The sequence below is a fragment of the Centropristis striata genome, chromosome 5 (assembly GCF_030273125.1).
Source record: "Centropristis striata isolate RG_2023a ecotype Rhode Island chromosome 5, C.striata_1.0, whole genome shotgun sequence".
NCBI classification, from domain to species: Eukaryota; Metazoa; Chordata; class Actinopteri; order Perciformes; family Serranidae; genus Centropristis; species Centropristis striata.
The window spans coordinates 15,711,652-15,718,397 of record NC_081521.1 but is presented as its reverse complement, the minus strand read 5'-3'; positions in this window follow the sequence as shown (position 1 = coordinate 15,718,397).

Sequence of the window (6,746 nt, the reverse complement as noted above, 5' to 3'; positions counted from 1 at the left end):
CCTCTGCATTTCAGCTTGTTTCTGTATGAAAATGACATTACAGGAGTTAGTTCGGCTATATTTTGACCTGGGGCTTCATTATAAGGACATTGCTGCTTTATTTGCAAAAACGACAGTTTTTCCCTCTCCCTTTCCCTCTTTATTCTCTCTCTCTCTCTCTCTCTCTCTCTCTCTGTCACTTTTATCTGCCTTTCTTCAGCTCGTCCTCCCTGATGTTTTCTCCTCACTGGAACCTGAGTCTCTTTGGGTTTTTGATCTAATGTCCCAAACAGAAAAATAACTATTTAAATGTTTAACTTTTTCTCTGGGAATTTACAGTTTCAAACAAATGATTCAATTGATTAATCAAAACAAGTCAACAGATCAATCAAGAAATGAGAAATAATTGTTAGTTGCAGTCCACTTTATGTTGTTTTTTACTAATAACTTATAAAGATTTTGGAAATAATGAGAAATTATTTTAGCTATTTATTTTATTCATTCTTTATTGTATTTTATGTATTATTTAAAGCAAATGTCTGATATTGAAAATATGGTACTGATAATTATTTTTATTTATTCTTTATTTAAATGGTCAGAAATTGACTGACTATTCAGTTATTTAATTTATTGTTTATTTATTTAAATTTCAACAATTGACTGATACCGAAATACACTGATGTTTATTTATTTATTTTGTATTCATTCTTTATTTAAATAGTCAGAAATTCACGGATACTGAACAAACAGAACTGGTGTTTATTTAGGTTTTTTTTTTAATCATCAATAAAAGATTAACATTTATCTGTTCAGTTTACTACTCAGCCTTCTATAAACTGAAAAGAATAAAAGCAAAATTAAATGAATCACATTTTTATTTTTTATTTAAATGGTTTTACAATTAACTTACACTGAAAATACTGAACTAATTTTAATTAATTTATTTATTCATTTAAATTTTATTTATCAATGAAATTAACTGATGTTTATTTAGCTTTTTTGTATGTATTCCGTATTTAAATGGTCAGAAAATAAGGGTGTAACACATGTACATTATGAGCTCACAGCACACAGACGCTGAATATTTAACAGAAATCATGAATCATATGAAACATAAAAAGCTTAAATCACATGGTAACACACACACACATACACACACACACACACACACACGCACTCATAAACACAGAGGAGGAGGATGGCAGCAGTGACTGGAGAAAAAGGAGGATAACAGGAGAAAGAAAGAGGTGAAGGAGAGAAAAACCCTGAATGGATGCTTAAAGTGACGGTGCTCTCGGCCAATCAGAGCGTCCGCCTCGCCTCCTGCTTGCATCTGGCTGCTGTGATTGGCCGGCAGGAGCAGGGCTACTGGGATACAGAGAGAGAGAGAGAGAGAGAGAGAGAGTGACAGGAGAATAAGAAAGAAGAAGAAGAAACTGTCAGATGAGGACGGCTCTGTTCTTCTCACCTCCATCTCTCTCTCTCTTTCTCAGTAGCCTCTCTGCCTCGCTCGCCCCGCTGTCTCTCTCTGCTGCTATTCGCTCGCCTGAGGTGCTTTCTGATTCCTGAGGAGAGAGAGAGAGGTTTAATGCGATGGACCTGCTGCCCACCGACTGCTGCCTTCACTGCTGCTGTTTACAGTGCGGCATCATGGGAGCTGTAGTCTCCTCTGCGGTGCAGGAGGACAGCTGATGAGCCGGGGATTGTGGGTCATCAGAGTTTGGAGATGTGAGCTGGTGGACGAACGAGGACCATCAAACTGTCTGTCTGTCTCTCTCTCTTTCTCTCTCTCTCTCTTTCTCTCTCTCTCTCCTCTGCAGTTTCTCTTTCTCACCTGTTTTTCCTTCTTTCTTTCTTCCTCCTTTTCTCCCGTCATCCCTCCATCTTTATCCTCTCCTCTCTGCTCCTGACTGTGTCTGAGGAAGTCAGGATGGGCTGTCGCTTCACTCGCACCAAGGTGAGTGACCTCCTCAGGTGTGTTTAAGAGAGAGAGGGGGGGAGAGAGACAGAGAGATATTACCTGCAGATATATCGGCCCATCTGTCTGTCTGTCTGTCTGTCTGTCAGGGCATCGGTATCAGTGTTTGTGTTGTCTCACATTTGGTGTTATGAAACATTTTTTTCAGAACATGTAATTCATTAAAAGATGGTTGGGGTGCTATTTTTTTAAAATGTATTTTTATTTTTTCTTAATTTTAAAAGGACAAGAATTGACTGAAGCTGAACTTAATTTATCTTATTATTTATTTGTATTTTACTTAATTTATTTGCCATTTATTTGATATTGAAAGTACTGATCTGATGTTTATTTGTTTTGTTATTTTCTATTATTATTTGTTAATTTTATTTTCTAATAGTCAACAATTGGATGATACTGAAATGTACTGATTATCTTGTTATTTATTTTTATTTATTTTATTTTGTTTATTTATTCTTATTTTTTGCGGTCAACAACTGACTGATACTTAAAATGCAGAACTGAGGTTTCTTTTTTTGGTTATTTATTATTATTATTATTTATTTATTTTATTTTATTAAAAAAAAAATGTTTTTATTCATTCGACAGGCAAAAGTACATACAGTGAGAAATAAGGACTTTTTCTTTTTCCAAAAACAAAAACAAAAACAAAAACAACCCCTTTTCCCCTCCTCCCCCCTCTCAGTCCTACATAGTCTTGTTACAAATCAGAGAAAGTGAGAATTAATACATATCCTTCCTTTTTACCGTAAGCAGATAGACAAATAAATTAGTACATTGGAAACAACAACATACAGAGAAGTAGCATTGGCCATGGGTTGAAATGAGGCAGAGAGAGAAATGAAATATGGTGAGAGGTTAATTGTCAGAGGTGAGCATTTTATTTATGGTGTAGTGTCTTCAATTTAGCTATGTAACTAATCACACAGCCCCAAACAGAAACACATTTTTCAGGTGTTCCCCTCAGATTATATCTAATTTTCTCCAAGTCTAAATACAGCATGAGGTCCTTAAGCCAAAGGGAAGCTTTGGGGGCAAATGGCGACTTCCAATCCAGCAAAATTCTTCTATGTGCCAATAAAGATGCAAAGGCGATACTATCCTTAAACTTCTTTCTAATTGTTTGAGGGTCTGATAATACTCCAAAGATGGCCAATTCTGAACAAGGTGTCAACTTAATATTTAGTGCTTCTGCAAAATGTTTAAAAATAGCTGTCCAGTAAACTTGCAGACGGGGACAGGACCAAAACATGTGTGTCATGTTTGCTGGTGTCATGTGACATCTGTTGCATGTATCTGCAACATTTTGGAGAGTTTGGAATTGGTAAAATAAATACGATGGACAACCGTAAATTGTATCAAATTAAGCCTGGGGCAAGATGTACTTTTATTTACTCGAGTTAATGCAGAGTCCCAGTCATTGTCCTCTATAACTCTGCCAAGTTCTGTTTCCCAGTGTTTTCTGATTTTATCAAGAGATGTCTCTCTAAGATGGGAGACTAAGGTATACATTTTTGAGATAAGGCCTTCCTGATTTGTGGGAATGTCCAAAATTGAGTCAATTACTGAGTTAGACGGAAGTTTGGGGAAAGAGGAGCTATTTGATTTAACAAAGCTACGGACCTAGAAGTATCGAAATAGATGAGATTTTGGAAGGTTATATTTTTCACATAGTTCACTGAAGCTAGCAAAGACATTATTAATATAGAGGTCCCTTATCCTGACAAGGCCTGAACTCTGCCATACAGAAAAGGCATTGTCTGTGCTGGGAGGAAGGGAGAGATGATTATTATGGATAGGGCAGTGATTAGACATTCCTTGGAGTCCAAAAGTGCCGCAAAATTGAAACCAAACTTTAAGGGTGGAGATGACAATTGGGTTACATGTAAACTGTGATGATTGAAAGGGCAATTTTGATGTAAGCAGGACTGAGAGTGAGGTAGAGCAAGATTTAGCTTCCAGTTTACACCAGTTTAATTCAGGTTCGTGGATCCAGAGAGTCATTTTGTGTATGTTAGCTGCCCAATAGTAGAGTCTTAAGTTAGGGGGTGACAAACCACCTACGGAACTATGCCTTTGTAAAAACTCTCTCTTTATCCTGGGAGTCCTGCCTTTCCATACAAAAGATGAAATTGGTCTATTTATAACAAAAAAACAGAATTGGGTAAAAAGATGGGCAAACATTGGAAAGGATATAGAAAGCGTGGAAGCACGTTCATTTTGATGCAATTTACCCTGCCTGCTATAGTTATATGCATATTATTCCACCTTTCCAAGTCTGATTTAATCTTGTCGATTAGGGGTGGAAAGTTGTTCTTGTATAGATCTGACATCTTTCAGCAGATATGCATACCCAAATACTTAAAGCTGTTTTTAGATATTTTGAATGGGAGGTACACATCGGGGATCTCGAGAGCTAAGTTATTTACAGGAAAGCATTCACTCTTTGAGAAGTCCAATTTATAACCAGAAAATGTACCAAAGCTGTTTAGCAATTCAATTGTCTTAGGGATGGTAGTTATTGGATCAGAAATAAACAATAGTTAATCATCCACATAGAAGGAAAGTGTATGTTCCAAACCATATCTGTGGATTCCTTCAGTAAAACTGACCGATTTAAGTGCAATAGATAAAGGTTCAATAGGGCGAACAGCAGTGGGCTCAGAGGGCACCCTTGGCGGGTTCCTCTGCTAAGTGTGAAATATTGGGATTTCATCCCATTAGTGGTTACGGATGCTTTAGGAGAGGAGTATAAAAGTGCAATCCAAGATAGATACTTAGGCCCAATGCAGAACCTCTTTAATACCTCCAACAGATAACTCCACTCCACCCTATCGAAAGCTTTCTCCGCATTCAAGGAGACCACCATTTGTGGTGTCTCCCCGGACGCTGTGGAAAAAAGAATGTTGAAGAGACGGAGAATGTTGGAGAAAGAGTGTCGGTTTTTCATGAACCCAGTTTGATCGGTTGAAATGATGTTTGGCATAATTGATTCAAGTTTTAAGGCCAGTGCTTTAGCTAAAATCTTATAATCAGCATTTACAAGAGAAATGGGACGGTAAGAACTTAGGACTAGTGCTTGGTGCGATTGCCCCGTGGCACTAAATACAGTTGATAGGAATGTGCTTTGGTATGCTCACATATCTCATATCACAATGACAACACAACATACACAAAACAAAAAGGCACATAAATAACAGGGAGAACAACACTAATATACATAGAAAAGTGCATTGTAACAGAGAGTAGCAGCAGGTTCAGTGGTACAAAAAGTGCAAAGAGAGGTAGGCTATGGTTAGACCGGCAGATTGTCCCGAATGTGAATGAGTTCGGCTCTGTCGTACCTAATAAGTCCATTGCACAATTCCAGTAGTACACAAAACACTATATAAACAAAACAAACAGAGAGCAAACAGCTCATCTGTAGGCTACACTCTAGAAATCATGTAAAATAAGATGTAAATCGTCCACAGCCTGACTGATGTAGCATGTGCTAGAGGCTACATCTGTATTTTACTGGACTGTGACTTATTGTGAAGGACTGAATAAATACGAACCGGACCGGGTGTTTTGATAACGATGGTTGATAATGGTGATATTTATTATTACACAGAAACAATAAGCAGCTCATTGTTTTACAGCGAGGAGATGAAAGAGACCGATCCATGGAAACAACAGGCTAATTCACAGTGTTAGCGTCCTTCAGCAGACTCTGGTAAACCCGAGGCTAACTTACACAGTTAAAATGATACGGTCTGAAGTTAGACTCCAGTTTCACACCACTTCATCAAATGGAAACACAACATGGTCATTTATATTAGTAGTTAATGTGAAATGTTGACAATGTTAATAGCTGGCCAATGTGGGATTCAGTGACGCTAGCTATTAGCACTTTACAGCCCTGTATTATGTTAAGCTCCTAGCAACATTGCAAGCTATCTTAGCGTGCTAATTTTACAGACAATGTCATTAACATCAGTTTGTTGGACTAGTTCTGCAGTAGTAGTGGTAGAATACTAGTTGACAGGAACCATAACTGTTAAATCTGGTTTGGGTTATCTCATCTAACAGCTAGCATTGTTAGTTAGCTCATGTTAGCTAGCAGCTTACCTTGGAGCAGACATTTGTGAGATATTAAGTTGGAGTCTACCACACTGTTTAATCCACAACCAGCAGCGCTCCTCTGGTTTTATGTGTTTGGGAATTCCTCTCTGAACTCTGAGGTTCCTGGTGTCAGACCGGTTCACCTTGTTGCTCAGAAATCAGTTGCTAAGGTAGGACTCTTAGTAACAGTTGCTAAGTTAGGACTCGGTTGCTAAGGTACGATTCTGCTGACACTAAACTCCACTGATTATTTTACTATTTAATGTTATTTATTCTTCATTTATGTGATTATTTATTATTATTTAGATCATTATTTAATTGTACTTATTCTTTATTGAAAAGCTCAACAAATGATACCGATAATTATGTTTATTAGCTATTGATTATAGTTTTATTTAATCTTTAAATGTCAACAATTGAATTGAATTACACTACTGATGCCTATTGATTTATCCTTTATTTTAATTGAAGCAATTGACTGATACTGAGCATACAGAACTGGTGTTTATCTAGCCATTTTTTATTTTTTTTATTTTTCATTAAATTTGTCAACAATTGACTGATACTCAAACAGTACTGATTATTCATTTAATGAATTAGTAATTTTATTTTTTATTTATTCTTTATTTAAATTGAAAGCAATTGGCCGAAACTAAAGATACAGTACTGGTGTTTATTTAGATAT